Source organism: Arachis hypogaea, chromosome 3 (assembly GCF_003086295.3).
Source record: "Arachis hypogaea cultivar Tifrunner chromosome 3, arahy.Tifrunner.gnm2.J5K5, whole genome shotgun sequence".
NCBI lineage: Eukaryota > Viridiplantae > Streptophyta > Magnoliopsida > Fabales > Fabaceae > Arachis > Arachis hypogaea.
The window spans coordinates 6,714,195-6,727,412 of NC_092038.1; positions in this window are offsets into that span (position 1 = coordinate 6,714,195).

Genomic DNA, 13,218 nt, shown 5'->3' on the forward strand with positions numbered 1-13,218 from the left:
TTCTGCTAACCCATTTTGTGTGTGAACATAAGCTACTGGACGTTCAACACTTATTCTATTAGCCATACAATAAGCATCAAAAGCTTGGGAAGTAAATTCACCAGCATTATCAAGACGAATTGCTTTGATTGGATTTTCTGGAAATTGTGCTTTTAATCGAATAATTTGAGCCAATAATCTTGCAAACGCCAGGTTGCGAGAAGATAATAAGCACACATGTGACCATCTCAAAGATGCGTCTATTAGAACCATAAAATATCTAAAAGATCCACATGGTGGATGAATAGGTCCACATATATCACCTTGAATCCTTTCTAGGAATTCAGGGGACTCAAATCTAATTTTTACTGGTGATGCCCTTAGAATTAACTTTCCCTAAGAACATGCAGCACAACAAAATTCACTAGTTTTAAGAATCTTCTGGTTCTTTAGTGAATGTCCATGAGAGTTTTCAATAATTCTCCTCATCATGGTTGTTCCCGGATGACCCAATCGGTCGTGCCAAGTTATGAATTCATTTGGGCTAGTAAACTTCTGGTTTACAGTGGCATGTGATTCAATTACACTAATCTTGGTATAATACAACCCAGATGAAAGTGAGGGTAATTTTTCTAATATAACTTTCTTATTTGAATCATGAGTTGTGATACATAAATACTCATGATTTCCCTCATTCATAATCTCAATATGATATCCATTTCGGCGAATATCTTTAAAGCTCAACAAGTTTCTTCGAGACTTGGTAGACAACAGTGCATTATTTATTATAAATTTTGTTCCTCCAGGAAACAAAATTATAGCTCTTCCGGAGCCTTCTATCACATTGCCTGAGCCAATAATAGTATTAACATATTCCTCTTTTGGCACAAGATGGGTAAAATATATATCACTTTTGAGAATAGTTGTGAACTTGCACTATCCGCAAGGTGTACATCTTCATTACATATCCTTGCCATTCTCTTCAAAAAACAAATAATAATAAAATGAGTAGTATGCACAGTTAAATTGAATACTTGATCAGAATTATTTTTCTAAGAAACACTGTACATAAAATAATGGCATATACTAAAATTTTATTTTAAATTTGACATATTTAATAATTTCAAAATTCATGAACATTAATATTTCATTATTTATGTACATCACATTTGAAACTTAAATACATAGAAAATAAAACTTAACAATAAGTTCTTTACATTATTTATTTACATAGATACTTCACAATTCCATATATTAAACTATTCCATCATTGATCAAATGACCAATATTTTCTTCAGGATCCTCAAAGAAATCAGATACATCATAATGAGTGGTGGAGTTCTCAGCATTATTTGAAACAAAATTTGTTTTCTTTCCTTTGTCATCCTTTTTCAAAGATGCCTGGTAAAGATCGACTAGGTGTCTTGGGGTACGACAGGTACGAGACCAATGGCCCTTTCCACCACAACGGAAATATTTATCCTCTGTTGATTTATTCTGCCCGATATTCCTTTCTTTATCCCACTTCTGGTGAGATCCTCTCTTTTGAACATAATTCTTTTTCCTTCCATAATTTTTCTTGTTATTAAAAGCTTGCCATTTACCTCTTCTGGGGTAATGATTTGCCGCATTTACTTCAGAAAATGGAGCGGCGCCAGTTGGGCGCGCTTCATGATTTTTCAATAACAACTCATTGTTGCGTTCAGCAACAAGAAGGCAAGAAATTAATATTTTTTAAACCCTTTCTCTCGATACTGCTGCTGCAGGAGCACATTCGAGGCATGGAAGGTTGAGAAGGTTTTCTCCAACATATCATGATCAGTTATTTTTTTCCCACACAATTTCATTCGTGAGGTGATTCGAAACATTGCAGAATTATATTCATTTATAGATTTAAAATCTTGTAAACGTAAATGCGTCCATTTATATCGGGCTTGAGGAAGTATCACCATTTTCTGATGATTATACCTTTCTTCAAGGTCTTTCCAAAGATCTGCAGGATCTTTTAATGTGAGATATTCATTTTTCAATCCTTCGTCAAGATGACGACGGAGAAAAATCATGGCTTTGGCTTTATCCTTATGGGATGCATTATTTTCAGCCTTAATGGTATCTCCAAGATCCATTGAATCAAGATGGATTTCAGCATCTAGTATCCATGATAAATAATTGTTTCCAGATATATCAAGAGCATTGAATTCAAGATGAGAGAGTTTCGACATAATGAAAATTTGTTACATGAGTCTTCCTAAAAATTTGATCAGAGTCTCGTGCTGATAACATGTTGTAAAATAAAAGATATATAAAATAAAGATGTATAAATAGAAGACTCTAGTATTAAAATAATTAGTTCAATAATAATTTATATATATAATAATATTATATGTTGCAATGTATATATATATATATATATATATATATATATATATATATATATATATATATATATATTGACGATCTAACAAGGATGATTCTCAGTAAATTTCTACTTACTGCTCTCATCTTGCTACAGTTAAGCGATCCTCTTCGGATAATTCGTCCAACCCAAGGATAGCTATAATGTCCTGAAGTTCTTTGTAACGCTGTAAAATCATCTTCTTATTCTTTCTGTCAAGAAAAAAGATGGTAGACTAACTGATCGAACGATCTTTTATATATTTTTCCCGTAGTTATTCTAGGTACTATTGCTTGTAACGTAGGTTTAGCAGTTTTAGAACCATCAATGATTGGGGAACCCGCGGATCTCTGAACTGAATTCTTTCTGGTTAAAGAATCTCTTTCTAGTTGCTCTGGAACAATTAGGAGATTTTCTAGAAGAAATAATATAGAAGGGCTTCGTTTTTTTGAATCCCTATCGAAATTGACAGTAGCAGGACAAATTTGGATAACTATATTTATAGTTGGTTTCTATGGTCAGGGGGATGCAGAAATAGTACTTCAAGATCCGTTACGTGTCCAAGGTCTTTTGTTCTTCTTGGCATCGATTATTTTGGCACAAATCTTCTTGGTTCTTAAAAAGAAACAATTTGAGAAGGTGCAATTGTCCGAGATGAATTTCTAATTTACAGGTCCGCGAATCATCTACATGGATATAGGACGATTTGCATTCCCTGTCCACTTTTTCCAGATTGAGTCCTTGGATTTCCGAAATAGTGTAAAGTGCTTCGAATCATTGCTATTTGACTCGGACCTTACATTAAATGATCTTTCAAATTGGTCAAGACTATCCAGTTTATGGCCGCTTCTCTATGGTACCAGTTGTTGCTTCATTCGGGCTTATAAATTATCTCGGTTTCGTCCATTAAAAAAATTTTTAATGCTTGACAAGTTTGATAAAAAATAAAATCTCTCCTAGAATCCTAGAATCTCGTTTTCCCTATTTTGATTTCTACTGTGCTTAATATTCTCCAACTATTTTTCTTATATTACAACAATAAAGAACTAATAATTGTTTTCTGGGTTCGAATCCTACTGAGAGGTCTACTAGAGATCAGAAATTGCTGAAGAAAGAACAAGATGTTTCTTTTGTTATATATATATATATATATATATATATATATATATATATATATATATATATATATATATATATATATACAAAGATAGAAAGGAATATAAAAAGTAAATAGAGAGAGAATTGCATAAGTATATATATAAAGATAGAAAGGAATATAAAAAATAAAGAGAGATAGAATAGCAATTGCTTTTGTTTTATTATTGCTTTTCACTTGTGTATAATACTCAGAGGCTTAAGCCTATTTATATATGTACATGAGTAGCTTTTCAAGATCATATTAAATAATAGTCATCTTTGAGAAACTACACCTCATGAAAAATGGGCATCCACGTAAGGTGTGATAATATCCTTATCACAACAGGTATTTCGATTTTTCGAATCTTATCTTTATCTATTGCAACTTGCTCAATTTACTATTCATAAAAATTGACTAAATTTTGTTAATATTGGTCAAAGGTGTGTGTTACACTATTTTATTTAATTTTATGTCAATTTTATTCTACTATAACTTTTTTTTATATTTTAGAAGACACAAAATGACACTAACATTTTATCCAAAAGGTATTTTTAATTAATTTAAAAGAAAAAGTCATTAACATTTTTATTAGAAAATATTTTTTAAAATTTTGACAATTTAAATGACATTGTCGTGTTTTTATTTATTTTCTTAAATTATAAAATTAGAAAACAGTATTATTATTTTATTAATTTAATAAATTTTAAAAATGATGGCGCTTCCAATCTTTCACAGTTCGATACAATGCATATAATAGACTATTTTAGGAGATGATATCTGTTCATATCCTGACCAAAAGTTTAAGGTAGATTCAGCCAAATTCAAAGGCCGAATCTAAAAAGGATTGGCCTACACCACTTGCCCGACTTCTTCAAAGAAACCGAATCGACGAAGTAAGGCAGCTCACACTCATCCAAGTAAGTAATTGCTTCCCCAAATCTCTCACCCATTTCTAGAAGAGAGATATCAACAATCCTAAAATAAAGGGACGATTATCTACCATCAGAAGTGGAACTACTTCAACGGTGGTTATTGGTTCGTCCTCTATAAATACATTGACACACTCAGGTAAACCTAAGTTCTAATACTCTAAACCTACTTAACCCCTTGCTGACTTAGGCATCGGAATATCTTGCAGGTACCACCCCCACCTATTCAAACGCACTTATACAACTCGGACGGCGGCTCCCAGACGTGAACAAGTCGGAGACCACCCTCCTCCAACGCTTGGGTCTTTCATTCGAGCCTAATCATCCGATTTCAAGTAAACTCCGGAACAACACCCTTATGCGTCAAATATTAAAAAAAAAAGAGTAAAGGACAAATAGGTCTCTGACCTTTTTTTTTCCGGACATTTTCGCTCTCAAAAAAGGAAAAATACATTCAAGTCTCTTATCCCCGTAAAACGTGGACATTTTAACCCTTTCGTTGAATTCAGGCGGTTGGACCGGACAGAAAACTCTAACCTGGCAGAGGTGGCGCTGACGTGGCCGTTATGGAGTCCATGTGGCAGTGAGCTTTTGGAAACAGGACATATAAGTCCCCGGAGATGAAAACAATGCCATTTCGTTACCTCCCTCAATCTTTCAAATTTTTCTGCCCTAATCCCTCGTCTGCACAGAAACAGCGAAGTAGGTGTTGTGGGGAGTGAAGGAAGAAAGGAAGTTCTTCGTTCTATGGCATCTGAAGGAGTATGATCAAGTTGGAGAAAACGTGGAGGTCAGTTCGGCGCAAGGTCGCATCCTAACGGGAAGGATGGCAAAGATGGTGTCTCACCAAAGTGCTTCTGTGGAGAAAATGCAATCCTTTTCATGTCGAAGACGCGAAGCAATCCAGACAGATTGTTTTTGGGCTGTCCCTTTTACAAGGCATGGTAACCAGCTATGCGGAAGGTGTACTTGAAGTTGTGTTAGGGTTACCAGATTTTTGTTTTTGACTTCTGTGGATTGATTTTCTGCAGGCAAGACAACCGTATTGTAAATTTTTTTTGTGGCTTGATGAGCACGTTGCTGGATTTGGATTGACAAAAACAAGGTATATGGGAAAGAAGAAATTCGTGGATGTTGAAGATTATCACGGGAAGCAAGATATGGAAATGAGGATCACATGCTTGGAAAAAAGGATAGTAGCTCTAGAGAGAAAAAAAATCCAATAGGATGGTGTATTTGTGTTATTTTCATTGTCTTGAGTTTTGCTGTTCTTAGTTGTAAAGATCAAGGAATGAAAAAGTGTGTTGTTTTATTGCACCAAAAAAAATTCAATCTGTCATTTGTATAAATGATTCCATTTCCCTGTACATGTTTTGCAAGGTTTATATGAAATTAAGGTTGGTTAAGTAATACATAATATAACATTGTATTACTGACCAAAAAACTGTCATAGTTAACATCCATATTCACATGACCCACAACCGATGTTCAAAAAGCATGTAACAAAAAGAAAAATTGTACTACTGCTTGTCATAAACCATTACATATCTAAAAAGTTATCACAAAATCACATACTGACAGAAGTCTTCACTCTTTCGAGTCCTTTGATGTTGATGAAGTTGGCAAAGTTGGGGGTAAAGCCTCCTGATTCGGTGCTGCATATGGTGTGCTAGATGGAGTTGGCTATTGTGTGTTAGGTGGGATTGTGCCGGCAGCAATTGGAGCTGGCGGCCTGAAGAAATAGAAAGAGAAGAAGAAATGAAATGTGGTGAAGGAAGGAAATCCGCGCGTACGCGCGCATGCCGCGCGCGCGCGGATGGTGTATGTCGAGAGTGGCGCGTACGCGCCATGTGCGCATGCGCGCGAGTGGGGTTGTGCCAAAGGCACAACGTTGGCGTAGTATAGGCATAACTCTCTGGAAAATGTATGGAATGTGGAACTTCTCAATCCACGCGTACGCACGCATGCCGCGCTCGCGTGGATGGTCGAAAACGCTTGATGCACGCGTACGCGTACAGTGCGCGTATGCGTGGATGGTGCTCTATTTTTCAAAAATTTTTTGCTATGTTTTTGCACCAATCCAAGCATTCCCAATCTCCAAACATCTACCAAAATACCCTAAAACCTTATTTAACATACTAAAATACCAATTAAAAACTCATCAAATCAATCAAAACAAGAATTTAAACTAATTCTACCAATATATACAAAAAGAGAAAATGAAAAGAAGTTACCATGGTGGGTTGTCTCCCACCTAGCACTTTTGTTTATTGTCCTTAAGTTGGACTTATGGGGAGCTTCTCTCAAGGTGGCTTGTGCTTGTACTCATCTTGGAACTTCCACCAATGCTTGGACTTCCAATAAGCTCCATCATTCAAGATTGATATCTCCAAACTTTGATGGAGTTCTTCACAAACCATGGGCTCCCAATGTTGATCCTTATGTGTTCCCGGATCCCATATTTTATCTTCACACCCATCTCCAAGTTGATTATCATTAATCCATGTGGGTGGTGAGCAAGGTGAATTCTCAACAAAGTGACCAAACATCCTTCTAGACCCATCTATTTGAGCACTATTCCCACCTTTATATCTCATGTTTGATGCATCAACCATAATGAGCCTTGATTTGCAACGCTTACCACAAAACCTTTTCCGCTTACGCTTCATCCCACAAACTTCCCTAAGTTGGCCATCCGTTTCAAGCAAACCATATTCAAGTGGGATAATAAAGCTAATAGAAATGAATTTCACCCACTCAAATGAAGGTGTAGATGGCAACCTAGGCAAAGATGCTTCCAAAGATCTTGACAAAGCATAACCAACCCCCGTTCTTCTATTTCTACGGACTTCCACCTCTTCACAAGATCTCTTAATCTCAATCCTTTGTTCAACAATTTTATCTAAACCTTTTCCTTTACTCAAATCATAATAGGGAGGGTGAGAAAAATTTACCTCCTCAACGCTTTCAAATCCAACGGGAGAAGGTTCTTCATGCTCAAAGGATTTTTCACCACTAAGACTTGATGCTTGATCTTCATCACCAAGGAAACTCAATCCTTGCTCTATCCCATCCAAGTTTTCATATGGAGTATGCCTTGGAAGGTGTGCACTTTCCTCCCTAGCATCAATTTCAATCATCTTGGAGGGGTTTTCTTCAACTCTATGTTCCCATGGAAGCTCCACATCTCCTAAGTCTTCTACCACTTCTTCCTTGTCTTCGACAATTAAAGCTTCCTCCACTTGTTCCAATACAAAGCAACTTCCCTCATTTCCCATCGGAGTTTCCAATCTCTCCTTCATGCTATGCTCTTCATTTGATTCTCCACATGTAGCCATGGGAGTTCCTTGAGTGTTCAAGCATTGGGATGCTAATTGATTTGTTACCGCATCCAAGGCGGCCATGAAATTTTGTATATCCCTTTTCATCTCTTCTTGCCCTTGAACAAGAACACCAAGGGTTTCATCCATTAGAGGTTGGGGTGGGTGGAAGGGTTCCTCATTTTGGGGAAAGGGTTCATAATTGGAAGGTGGTTTTTCTTGGTAAAATTGTGGTGGTTCTATGTTTTCCACTCTTTCCACTTGTTGCACAACACACTCCATGGTTGCTTGAAATTGATCCAATGCTTCCTTGAGACGATCCCTTGACTCTTGTTCCTCTTGGATAATATGATTAGGATCATGTGGCTCTTGGTTCAATGGATATGAGTATTCTTCCATGGGAGGTTGTGGTGGAAAGTAGTATTCACCTTGTGGTTGAAAATTTTCATATATTGGAGGTGGTTCATCTTGATAATAATATGGAGGGTGTGGCTCTTGAAAATGTTGATGTTGGAGTGGTGGTGGCTCTATATGTGGTTCATATGGCTCATATGGTTGTTGGTAGGATGGATATGAATTAGGGTCATATGAAGATGGTTGGTGAAAAGGGGCTTGTGAGTGTGGTTGAGGTTCATGTTGAGGATATAATTCATAGGCATATGGTGGTGGTTCTTGAAAGTCACAAGTGGATTCACCATAGCCATTGGATTGATATGCATCATAGAATGACTCTTCTTCATAGTGCATTGGTGGAGGTTGTTGCCATGAGGATTGATCATAAGCATATGGCTCCTCCCACCTTTGATTATCCCATCCTTGATACACATCTTCATTATAGTCCTCATCACCTACAACATAATTGTAATCACACTCATAGCCAAAATGAGAATCCATGATAGCAAGAGAAAAGGAAAATAAAATCAAATGAGAAACAAAGAAAACTAACAAAAACTAACAAAGAGACAAAAAGGCAAGCATATGCACAATATTCACATATATACAATAACCAATAACACAACACCATTGCAATTCCCCGGCAACGGCGCCATTTTGATGATTGGTTTTTTGACGGTATAGAATTTCACTATTGAAGTCTCGTTGCAAGTATAGTTTCTAAACCAATCAAAAATCCTTTCATACAAAAGATTGTTTGTCACAAGTAACAAACCCCTAATTTTATAAACCGAAGTATTCAAACCTCGGGTCGTTCTCCCTAGGAATTGTAATGAAATGTTTTGTTATTGGTTGAGTTATTTTTGGGGTTTTGATAAGAGGCATGAAAGATAAATGGCAAGAAAGTAAACTAACAACTATAAAGGGCTCTTGGCAAGGTATGAAAATTAGAAGTCCTATCCTAGTTATCCTTCTCAATTGTGATGAGAATTGTTCATTGCTACCACTTAGTTAACCCTTGCTAAATAAAGGAAAGTGAAGTGGATGAATTGACTTGAGCCACAAGTCCTAGCCAACTCCCAAGGAAAGACTAGCTTTAGTGCACTCCAAACCAATTAGCAATCTCTCCAATTATCAATCAACAAAGGAATTAGATAACTCAAGTGTCACTAATTACTCTACCTAGGCCAAGAAGAACAAAATCTACACTATATCTAGAAGAGGCATTTCAACAAACACATAAAAGGCAATAAAAGTAAACAACATAAATTGCAAGAATTAAAGAGAGATCTAACTACAAAGGCAAGAGATCAACAATAGAAAAGCAAAGAAGAACAATTGTTATGAATTACCTCTTATTGAATTGAAAGAAAATGGAAGGAATAATAGTAGATCTACAACAAAGTATAAGAACAACATAAAGGAAATTACAATAAAAGAATAGAAGAAGATGAATGTAGCAACAAGGAATTGAGAAGATAGAAGTAGAAGAAGATGAATTAAAATCTAGATCTAAGAACTAAACCTAATCCTAATCCTAATCCTAGAGAAAAGTGAGAGCTTCTCTCTCTAGAAACTACTTCTAAAACTAAACTATGACTAATAGTAACTAGATGTCTCATCCCTCTTCAATCCTTGACTTAAATAGCATCAGAAATGAGTTGGATTGGGCCCACAAGGCTCCTAAAACCGCTGGGGACGATTTCATTAAAGTGAGCCATGGACAGAATCGGCGCGCGCGCGCAAAGTGCGCCCCTGAACGCGAAGCAACATATAGCAAAATTTATATCATTTCGAAGCCCCGGATGTTAGCTTTCCAACCCAACTGGAACCGCATCATTTGGACCTCTGTAGCTCAAGTTATGGTCGTTTAAGTGCGAAGAGGTCGGCTTGACAGCTTTCCGGTTCTTTCATTTCTTCATGAGTTCTCCAACTTTTCATGCTTTCTTTCTTCATTCCCTTGATCCAATCTTTGCCTCCTAAACCTTAAATCACTTAACAAACATATCAAGGCATCTAATGGAATCAAGGAGAATTAGATTTAGCTATTTTAAGTCCTAAAAAGCATGTTTTCACTCTTAAGCGCAATTAAGGGAGAAGTTATAAAACCATGCTATTTCATTGAATAAATGTGGGTAAAAGGTGATAAAATCTCCTAAAATCAATACAAGATAAACCGTCAAAATGGGGTTTGTCAGGAGCCCAGCGCCCTCGCTGGTACATTGATCCGGGCTCCGGCTCTGATACCATCTGTAATAGTCCAGATCACCCACTAGCACGATATTGTCCGCTTCGGCACACAAGACCTCACGGTTTTGTCTTTGGCGATAAGGATGATAACCGAAGTCTCCCACACTCACTCATCAAAACGCGTCATGCTAGGGAGAGGTATCCACACCCTTATAAGACATGCTTCGTTTCCCTCCCCAATCGATGTGGGACCTTACACCAACCACCATAATATGTTTTCAGAAGTAACCATCCAAATGCAACAAAGAACGACATCCATATTTGAAACCTTGTTTGCAAGCATCTAGGTAAATGTACAGTTTATCAAAAACAGGGGGAGCCTCTGGAATTGGCATGAGCTCCAGCCTGGCTGATGAGCCTGGATTGCTACTTAGTATTTGCTCACAATAATCCCTCGTTCTCTTTTATTGTTTCCTTTTGTTTCTCATGATCTTGTCCCTAGCCTCTTTCACTGCTCTATAAACCATCTTAAGATGGGGACACAGGGAAAATTCCTCTTTAAGGAAATCAATTGCCTCCTTCGTATTCATGTGTGGTTGGGTTGACATCCGCTTCTCGATTTTCTTACTAAGCTAGTGCTGATCAACAGCGTTACTGCCCAAATCCCTTGCACAAGTGTGATCTGGATGGTACGTCTTGACTTGATAACACTGCAAATTTTTGTTGTATGACAAATGAACGAAATAAGGACACTCTTGATCCTGACACCCCACTCTCACTCTTTCCTTGTCATTTCTTATCCACTTCAATTTCCGCCCCTCAACAATGAACGAATCTTTAACTACCTCCTTAAACATGTCCACAGTGGCAAACCTAGTTCTTAACTCAAACCTACCCTCACTATGAGCATAATCATCATCAAATTCTAGAAATTTATTACCTCTGCCTTCATCATTAGATGATATGGGAGTATACAAGTCTTCAGACTCATACTCAAACATGATTTCCTCCACCTCCGTTGGGACCTCACTAACATAAAACCCACCCCACTACATTATCGAGCTGCACATCAGGCCCCTGATCCCCAGCTTCACCATGTATTCCAGCATTTCTGTTCCCACTACCTTCTCCTCTTTCATTAGTCCTTGTGTCAAATTGTCTCTTCCTCTTCCCTTGCTTCTTTGGAGTAACTACCTTCTTTTTATGCTTCACACATATTTTTCTCTTACCAGCAGTAACCCCACCATTACTGTCAGTTTCAGTACTATCACTCTTAATTTTAGCCGGTGGAGGTTTATACAACACGTCCTCCGTATTCTCGTACCCGTCATCAGATGAAGAGGATGCATTCAGTTCCTCTGCAGTTTCATCCACCTCCCTTGCAGTATCTCTGTCCTGGGCAGCATCGTCAACAACCTCCAGATCATCAACAAGGTGGTCAAAGTATATATGGAACTCACCTAGCCCTAAGTTCTTCATTAAGTTCTCTTGCATTGCGTTGATCCCTGCATCCCCAGTCAATATGTTCATTCCGAATTCAATGTCAGTGCTTGTTGGATCATACCAGTATACTGCCTTGTATGACTGGTATCCCAAGCCCTTAAATAATGTCATAAGGTCTCTGAAATTAACAAAGTCTATGTGCATCTCAGGGAACCTCTCTTTCTTTTCATTTTGATAAACCATGTTTCCATCAATTGCTCTGACAAAGGTCCCTCTATGGTGAAAGACCAGCACCACAAACACGTCAACCATCTGAAATTAACCCGTGCACAACTAGGATTAAAATAAAAAACACATAAACACAAAATATGAATGAAACCACATTGCCCTAACACAATCCCTCCCCCTAATCCTACACAGGACGTTGTACACCCCTCTTTCATATTCTATCTTACACTGTAAACATGCACACACATTGCCTTCCTAGCTAAGCATTGCAATCTTATCCTCTGACGAAGACAGCAACCACGACCTCAGCGCAAGCTTCTTCTCATCTTCTGGCACCAACTTCAACCCCACACCTATTGCTGTTCTACGTGTTGTATTTTTTGGAGGGGAAACAGAGACGAAGGAGTTTGATCGTCTTTGGCTTAGGGTTTTCAATAATTCTCTCACTCAAGTATGGGTCTTCTGGGTATTGTGTACGGGGATTCAACTGTGTTTGGAGGGGAGGTAACGAAACGGCGTCGTTTTCGTCTTTGTGGACTTATATGTCCTGTTTCCAAAAGCTCACTGTCACGTAGATTCCGTAACGGCCAGGTTAGCGCCACCCCTGCCAAGTCAGAGTTTTCCGTCCAGTCCAACTGCATGAATTTAATCGAAGGATTAAAATGTCCATATTTTACGGAAGTGAGGGACTTAAATATACTTTTCCATCTTTAAAAACGAAAATATCCGCAAAAAAAAAAACAAGTTTTCTCTCGTTTTGATCTTTTAAAAATCATTTTGTCTGTACTTAAATTTTGTTTTATGATTTACCTTACAATAAATATAAGTTTTACTCAAAATGAAAATTAGACTCCATATCTTAATTAATTATAATAAAATAACAAAATGTTAAATTTAAACATAAGTGCATGAAAAAATGAAACCACAAACATCTTTTGGCTTTTTTTTTAATGGATTTTCATTACGTGTTATGCGTTGTTATGAATTATTGGGATATATATTGTATTGACATGGAGTTAATTTTTAAAAAAAAATAATAATACATAAATTGGAGAGTAGGTATTGTGAGAAAGAGAAAACTTAATCTCTTATTTGTGCTCAAACTTAATTGATGAATAAATTAAATCCTAAATATTATGTGTGCGATTTTTTTTTGTCAAATGTATAGCAAATCAGAAAATAGATTTTGTAGTTAAAAAATAA